Here is a 9,671-nt window from a genome sequence, read left to right as displayed (position 1 = left end):
TGTAGTGTAAATTCACACACACACACATCTTTGTGTCTTTGTGTGTGTATGTGTGCGGACACTCTTATAGTTTTTAGTGATTCTTAAAGTTTAATGCTAAGTGCTAACTGGATTTTTTAGCCCTTTTTGTTTATAATTGTGTATCTTCCTTGATTTTTTTTTTTTAGATTGACACTCAAGTGGTAAGGTTAATGATCTTGCCTTTCCACATCGAAACAGACAACTTTGCATCATAACTTGTGGAGAGGACAAAACTGTTAAGGTTTACTTTACTTGGCATATTCTTTTTGTATAATAACGACATTGGACTGCATTTGTGAAAATTCATTTTTGTGCAGGAGTGGACTGTGGAATGCTGTCACTAGTAATAAGCTGTACACTTTTGAAGGGCATAAAGCACCAGTTTATTCCATGTGCCCTGATAATAAGGAAAACATGCAGGTATTCAGTTGTTTTATTTGCAATTTTGCTAGTTGACAGTTTTTCTTTAACATTTCATGAGAGACATTAAAGGCTTGTTTCTCATGCCTCAGCCAGAGCTTTAGGCTCAAGATATTATTCAGTGCATTTATTTTACACTTTGGCTATGCTTGCAGGGGGCTCATGCATTAATCAGAACAAGGTTTATCAAAAAATGTTAAGAGGTGATAGATTTCTTCATTGCTTTTGTTTTGTCAAATAAATCTTTCTTCTTTCCATCTGAAGTACCATCCTTGCTTTCATTAATAACCCAAATGGTCAATATATATTGCAATTTTCTTGGTGCTAAAAATGGCACCTTTCATTTCTACTTTCTTCCTTACCAATCTAAATTGTTTTTAAAAAAAAATGGAAAATGTAAAAGCTTAATTGTCATATCCTAAGCATAGGTTCGCCACTGTGGATTTGGTTTATTACTATAGAGCATGACAGTGGCTGTGAAGCAGGATTCATGGTCTGGGCTATCATTTTTAGTCATGTAATCTGGTAAACTCCATGATTTATGAGGGAACAGCTCTTGCAGTCTTGACTTGTACGTCTCCCTTTCCTTCCATCAACAGCACACGACTTTATGCTGCTGCTCAGAAATCAGAAATCAGAAAAAGAAATAAAGATACTTTTATTACACAGCTTTTTTAGCCATTTTAAAAATATGCCTACAACTTGGTGATTAAGGATATTTTGAGAATGGGATGCAATGGGATTTTAAGGCTTGGTAATATGATAATGTGGGTTCAAGAATTGACTATGATGCTACAGGCCAATCTTGCATGACAATGGCTTACAGTGCTGTTGGGACAAGGTAGTAAGGATGTTTTATTACATTACTTATCCAACTATTTATTTCCTTAAATTTTTCACTGTAATTGGGCAATTGCTCAAGCTTTATATCATGTTTCTTTTATTGTGTGCATCATAGGCTATTCTCATGTGGGACTAGTGAAGACGGGGAATCATACTTTGCTGAATAGAATGAAAGTGAGAGGGCTATCAAGCGTGTATATAATGGTCTTTGGAAGGGGTCTGTGGGGATTGTGCAATTTGATACAATGAAGAACCGGTTCCTAGCTACTGGTGATGAGTTTCAAATAAAATTTTTGGACAAGGTTGATGTTAACATCTTTACAACTACTGCTTTAGAGGGTGGATTACTGGTAATGCCTGTGGAAGCCCTTTTCTTGATGTGCTTGGAAGTATTTTGAAGCCCTTCTTATAATTAAACAATCTTTTCCTTGAATATCTTTTAGGCTTCTCCTTGCATTCGATTTAACAAGGAAGGGATACTGCTCACAGTATCAACAAGAGAGAATGGAATCAATATACTTGCAAATGCTGATGGTCTATAGCTTTTGCGTTCTATTGAAAATCATGCAGTTGATACCTCCAGATGATAGAAGACTTGTAGTTCATGGGGCTTTTTTTGAAAGGTATGTTTGTAAAGTTCATGAGGTTGAGGACTCATTTTCTAGCTCTTATTAGTTAGAAAATTCTAGAAGTTAAGGAATTTATTATGCAATAGGGATTTTCATTATGTTGTGTTAATTATTTTCATGGAATTTGAGAGGATGTCTGTTAAATTCATTAAATTGAGTACTTAAATTCAGGTTCTCATACCAGATGGGGCATTTTAGGTTTTGTTGCATCAGTTTGTCCTCATTAAGGCTTCATTTGCAAGTGGTTGGCCAGGTGTGAGCAACGCAATGTTTCAGCAACAACTTAAACACTACAATGCCTTAATTTCTAGGTGTCAGGATTCTGTGTATTAAATTAAGTCTCTGCTAAAATGAACTTAAACGTTTCATGCCTTGTTGACTATTCTATGGGCAACAGAAAACAAATTGCAAGAATACTTGCAATGGATAGGGCATTCGCATGGAAATTGATAACAATGGAAGACCAAAAAAAAAAAAAATAAAAAAAAAAAAAAAGGATAAAATTTTGAGAGAGTTGATGGAGGATGACATAGGTAAGAAATTGAAGAAAAAAAATAAAATAAATAAGTGGTTGAAGAGTCCACTGGTCCACGCGGTTCTTCATCCCTCAACTTTTTAAACTTTTTAAATGAACTTTTTATTATCAAAAGACGGTATATTTTTGGCAAAGAAACTTGATGTGGTTTGTTACTATTGCTCCATGACTCCACCATATAGAAAGATCATCAAACAGGGTATATCTTATCTATGTGTGACTTGACAATGTATAAAAATGAAATTTAACAGGAATAGATGATAAAAATAATTTGAGGCACATTCTTTTATTTGTTTACAGAAATTCTCATGATTTTGGGTTCTCATAAAGGATTAATGAAAAAAATAAGGGAAAAATGGTGAAGTTGAAATCATTGTCAAGAATTTTCAATGACTGAAACTTCTAAGTATCAGGATGAAGATCAATACTAATAAGGAAAAAGAACAAATAATGATTGTGCTAGTGAAAGAATCCACATATAACTAACCTGTAGCTACTTGGACAGGAAAAAGAAATTTTCTAAAGCAGCTGATGTCTCCAAACATGGCACAATGTGGATAGGCTTATATAAATTACGTATAAATGTTCTAAATAGAAGTCAAAAGGGATTAAAATAGTTTCAATGCAAAGGCACACAAGTTACATTTGACTAGTATTTTGTAATTTGAAAAGTTGTGGTTGTACGCCGCTTTGCACCAAATTTTCAAAACTTGCTAGGTCCCATTCTATTGTTGTCACATTAATTAACAAGGTAATGAAAGAATTAAAGATTTTTTGGTACTATAGTCAAGAACACGAAAGCTTCAACAGACAACACCTGCTGTCAATATTACAGACTCACAAAATTTCCATCGACCAGCTATATAAATATGTAGGAGTTTTCTACTAAGCACTAGATTCCCTGAATAGCTTTTGGTCAATGGTCTTGAAACATAACTTTTGTGTCTGACTCTTTAGAACCCCCATATCAGAAACAATATCAGACAACTAGGAATCTTGAAAAAAAAAAAAAATTGTAAGCAACTAATCAACTAAGCAACTAATCATGGCCTCAATAAGGCAAATTGCCAAACCGGCCAAACATCACTGCTTTTGGAGTGCCTTAAAACAATCTTCCATCTTACACGGTATGCAGAACACTGTGATGTCAATTTAATTCTCTTTTCAAGGTCCCTTACAAGATTTCTTGCACAACTTCCCCAATATAAGTGAGACTTAGTTAAAAGTTCAATGTGGACTAGCACTTCATATGCATTAAATGCAGAAATCATTTCAAGCTCTGTGTCCCTTTGATGTAGGAACCATTTTAACTTGATTTATGCTCCACAGCTTAGTAATGCCACTTAAAGAGCTGGTAGCCAAGAGCAGTTTTCCATGTCTTGAGATTGAACAACCAAAGAGTGGCCTGTGATCCCCAATAAAAATCACTTCCTGCTTCAGACCCCAATCCAACTCTGCATCTGCATCCATATCTTCATTTAGATCATCCCTTTTCCTCTGCGCAAGTGTAATACATGAAGCTGCCTGTGGAAGAGAGTACTTTGCAATATCAACTCTAGCATTCTTGAGAGCCAAAGTGCCTTGTGTTTAAAAGGGATATTAAATAGTTTCTTCCTCAACATTTGTTTTTGCAGCAAAAGCAACACCCTCTTCCTCCTCCTCATGAGGAGATTCATCAATAACTGCCCTTCAGCATCTAGTTTCCCATAATCGTCAGCAACCTCTCGTACCTTTCCATCTCCTTTTCTCCGAAAAGGATGATAGGTTCACAAAGCTTGCGAAGAAGACGAGTTTGGACAGCCATGTCATAAGTAATAGTAGGCACACCTAGAGCTTTAACACACAGCTTCATTATAATGCTCTCTTTACTTTGTTGATGAAACTGTGCTGCTTGAGGAACAGTTAAAATAAAGATAGATAACCTAGGAGTAGTACTATGTTGGGCTTGAGAAAGATGATGCATAGAAAATTCCACTATGAAATTGGAGAATACAAATAGAGTAGCACTAAGAAATTGGTACAAAAGGCATTCTCAAATCCATTTTCATTACATCAAATCTGTTCACATTACTAACACAATAATGTCTTTGGCAATTGAGTTTTTGCCTTATTGAGAATGCATTGAATCGAACGAATGGCACACCTTGAGTTTTTGCCTTATTGAGTTGTATTGACTAGAGATTATAGCTATTCCTAACAATAAACTTGACCACAATGTTGGTACTTTTCTAGCCTTGAATTGAAACATAAAGTAGGTATATATATTAGACAAATTAAAAACCAGAAAATAAGTAAATAAAATTTGCGATCAATTCAATTTTGTTTAGCAGCTCATAACTATTTTTTGAAGAAAAATGAGAGTTTTTATATTCACTAGTTGCAGACCTGCGCATTGCGCGAGATAATTTTTTTTTAGGGTGATCTTATTAAATATATTTAGGGTAATAAGTAATAACACTCTCCCATTTTGTTTATATTAGTAACAAAATATTTTAAATTTATTTAAGAATTTGTTTATAAATGTTTAACCATGGTTAGTAAAGACATTACTCATAACTTTAGAATTAAAATACAAATTTATAAAATACCAAAATATTTGAAATGACAAATCTCTCCATAACTCATTGGGAAAAGAAAAGCGGTGGGGGGGGGGGGAAAGCAAAAGACATTACTTAATATTTTGAAATACACTTTAATTTAAAATTTTAAAATAAGAGAATCTAATTTTAAAATTAAGGATAATTTTGGAACCTATCTTAAGCACAGGCAGGTTAGTATAGAATATTTTAATATTAATTAAACAAAGTTTGGTTAAACAAATGTAAAGAGTGAAAATATTTTTTCCTTTCAAGTTTGGGGTAGAGTGTCATTTCTTCAAACCTCAAGGAAGGGGAATGTAATTACCCCTATATTATTATTATTATTATTATTATTATTATTCTTGTTGTTGTTGTTGTTAATTATTGATTTTTCATTTTCTTTTAAGTTAATAAAAACCTTACATATACCTTTTTAATTATTTATAGAATATACATTTTTTTAAACTTTACATATCTTTTTTTTTTTTTTTTAATGTGAATCTTTACATATACCTTAAGTAAACTCTATATATTCCACTTCTTTAGATGTGTAAAATCATAGACTACTACTTCATAATGATAGTAGCTAATTAGTTTTATCACTTTTTTTCATAATTTCATTTATAACATTTTTTACTATTATCATATATTTACTGGCTAATGATCTTCATAACAAAGGTGTTAAATGAGATGTAGCATTGTTTATTAGATTTTTAAATGCAATTGTGTATGAAGATTACACACACACATATATATATATATACACACACATACATACATACATACATACATACTATATATATATATAAAGTTAAATGAAATGTCAAAAAAGGGATTTTAAAATTTTCTAACTTTATTTCTTATGTAATTTCTATTATTACATGAGAACATCTCTTTTAGTTATGAATTAGAGTTTGATTAGTTTTTAGTTTAAATATATTGCTATGATTGTGTATAATTATTGATTATTGATTCAATTTTTTAAGTGAATGTAATAGTTGATTTTATTGCATTGTAAAGTTTTTAATGTTCTCCATATTGATCATATTTATTTTTTATTTTTACTTCTCCTTACAACCGCTTTGTTTTCCAATTAATAGTTACTAATTGACATTTGATTTTTTTTTCTTTACCATCTCTCTCTCTCTCTCTCTCTCTCTCTCTCTCTCTCTCCATAGGCAACCTACTATTTTCCAAAATTTGATGATGATTTTATTACATTAAATTTGCATTGTAGTTTTTTTTTTTTTTTTTAATTTTTCTACCCTTAAGTTAGTATATCCCCATTATTTTTATTTTTATTTTTATTTAGTGTTTCCTAATTGGCATTTGTTTTGTATTATATTTTTTCTTTGATGTATTGGGTTAAAAATGAGTGTGTCCCTAGTATTACTCCACTTTATGATGACACTTTTATTTATTGAAATTAAGTAAAATTTTTAATTTTTAATATTTAATTTTTTAAATAAAAAGGAGAGAAAAATATAAATAATTTAATGATATGGAAGATGTGGGGAGATGAATAGTGATATTAAGGTAGAAGGTAGTGGGGAGATGAAAAGAAAAAGGTAAGGAAAAGCTCGGACAAAATGTAAAAAAAAAAAAAAAAAAAGTACAATTTTTTAAGGATAATTTTATTATTTAAATAAAATATTCCATGTTTAATTATCAAAAATAAGAAAGAGAGAAAATATAAATAATTTAATGGTGTAGAAGATGTGACTGAATTTAAATGTTGAATAACATAAGATGAGAAGAAAAAAAAGTAAAAATAAAATATATAACAATAAATACCAATAAAGAGAACAATTGCACATAAAAGATTTTTGTTCATTCTTATGACTCAAATTAAGATTGATGGTTTTTTTTTTTTTTTTTAAATTTCCCATAAGAAAGTCTTTTCTTTCCCTTTTATAATTTTGATTGAATTTTGGTTTGGATTAATACTTAGTTGTTTTTGGAAATAGAAATTTGAATATGCCTACTAATTTTTTGACTAATAAATTATTATAAAATCTATTTTTTATTTCTTTAGTTTTATTTTAATTTTTGTTAAGTTAACACTGTAACTTTGTGATGATTTTTTTATTATTATGATAATTTCCTTATTCCTTAAGAGATGAGTTGTATATTAAGCAAATGTAACACACTACAACAAAGTTAGAAGAATATGGTTCACCTTAAAAATTATTAATGAAATACAAAAAAAAAAAATATTAAAATGATATATTTGTAGAGATAAAAAGATAATAAAAAAAAAGTGTAAAAATCTTTTTTTTTTTTTGAAAAAAAGACAATGCTTGAAGTAATTGTTACTTTTTATATACTACATTTCACTGCATAATATTTATATTCCCACGTATCATGCGAGTCTGTGGCTAGTTTCCTATAAAAACTAAATGATTCTACAAGTCTTCTATTGGGAATAAATTCTAATCTTAGGTTGCTAAATGCAAATGTAGTAGAAACATTGTGAGAGAGAATAATGGGTTGTGCTCATGGTTAGTGTAATAAGCATGTGATTGATTGTGGGCTTCCCTTTATAATAGGATCTTTTGTTACTCTTAGAGCAAACAAAATGACGCCCTTATCCCCACCCAAAATGTTTTCCTATAATGACAAGCTTTATCTTTTAACCTCTAAGAAATGCAATGCAATGGCCAAAGGATATGCCCCTTTAATATATTGTCTCTAATCAAATAAATAAAGGCTCTTGTCCCCTTTAGGTACAGGTTTATACAAAATTCAATTGCTTTCAATTTTTTCTTTTCTCTGTAAGAAAGAACCATCAACCTTAACTACCAAAAAAAAAAAAAAAAAAAAACATCAACATTAATTAGAGTTATAAGAAAGAGCAAAAAAAGGGTAACATTTAAAAATTAAAGAGAAAATTTTTTTTTTTTAAAAACAAATCTAAGTGGCATTAACCAATGTTGAGTTTTAAAGAACTCTTGGTTTACCTAGAATATAATAGAGAAAATAAAAATGAGACTAATACTAATTCTAGGAAACATATATAGAGAAATAGAAATAAGGATGCTAATTAAAGAACATTGGCAACACCATCAATCCCGTTTGAAGCTTAATCATAGCTCCACTAATTTGCTGACTTTCAACTTTTGGCTAGTACATATTTAGGCATTCTCCAATGCCGTAAAATTCCTTATTGTCTGGTTTTACTTGAATTCCTGCAAACTACCAAATTAAATTAAGTGAGAAAATGAGCATAATGATTCTAGTGTAGAAAAAAAAAATTCACAAAAATTAGTAATTTGACATAAATAGAAGAATGTATAAAAAATTCATCGAAAAAATTGAGTGAGAAAGAGAGAGAGAACCTTTTTTTGAACTCTGACAAACTACCCGATTAAATTAAGTGAAAATGAGCATAATGATTCTAGTGTAGAAAAACAAAGAAGAAAAAAAGAAAAGAAAGGATTCCCAAAGATTAGTAATTTGGCATAAATAGAAGAATGTATAAAAAAATCATCGAAAAATTGAGAGAGAGAGAGAGAGAGAGAGAGCCTTTTTTTGTGAGAGAAAACCATGCATAGAATGGAATAGATAGTTACCAATTTATAGTAAGAGAGTGTGAATAAGAAAAGACAAAATAAAGGAAGATGAAGAGAAATAAGAATAATAATATTTATGTAGAGGGTAGTGGGGAGATGAAAAGGTAAGGATGAAGAAAGGTTGGAAAAAATGTAAATATTAAAATAAAATAAAAAGTAAATGTTAAAAAAAATTATAGGAAAATTGGAAAGAAAAAGATAATGTGGACGCTGATGTGGCTCAATTAAAGCGTAGCAACAATAAATGCTACGCTTCAGCTTTTAGTAATATATAGATTAGGAACTGGGGATGGACATTCGTCATCCACATAGAATTTATTGTTAATCAAACTTAGCTTCTTATATGAATTGAAAAATTACAAGATTTATGAGTCAAAATAAACTGACAACTATGAAAAAGTAAAGAAGCTGCTGACTACTTTTAAAAAATAGTATGACTTGCCTAAGGAAATTTCTTCTTACTAATTAATTGGATAATTAAGGATTTTTTTTCCTTGACATAAATATTGTTTATTAATGCTACTCCTTGTACTTTTGTGAAATTGTTCATGTTATTAAAAAAAATGAAATTACTGTTAGCAAAAAAAAAAAGGGGGGGTGCAAAGGGCACGATAGAAAATTTATGGAAAATGGAAAGTTCTTAAATATGGGACCTCCAGGTACGAAGGAATATATTATTGAACAGTTCCACATAAGAAAGGGACAAGATCAAAATCATATTTATATTTTGCAATTATCACTAGTTTTTCACACTTCGAAAAAGGAATGGTCAGTTGAAGAACCCTCCTAAAATGAAAAGAATTATTAGCTTGTTGGATAAGACAAAAAGCCCATGACTCAAATTCCATCTAAAATGAAAGAAAAATAAACAAAGACTCCCAATAGGCTCAGGAGCTCAGATTTAGCCTTAGGTCAATGTAATAGCGCTAGCTAGGGCTATTGCACCATGCAATTATCTTGTGTTGTGAGATGTAAAAGTTAAATGGTAAAAAAAAGTAAAAGGTTAAAAGGATAATGAAAAAATAAAAAGTTAATTTTTTTTCTTTTACCATCTTAACTTTTATATCTCAAA

The sequence above is a fragment of the Quercus suber genome, unplaced genomic scaffold, assembly GCF_002906115.3.
Source record: "Quercus suber isolate HL8 unplaced genomic scaffold, Cork oak 2.0 scaffold_92, whole genome shotgun sequence".
NCBI classification, from domain to species: Eukaryota; Viridiplantae; Streptophyta; class Magnoliopsida; order Fagales; family Fagaceae; genus Quercus; species Quercus suber.
Note: the sequence above shows the minus strand (reverse complement) of the source record.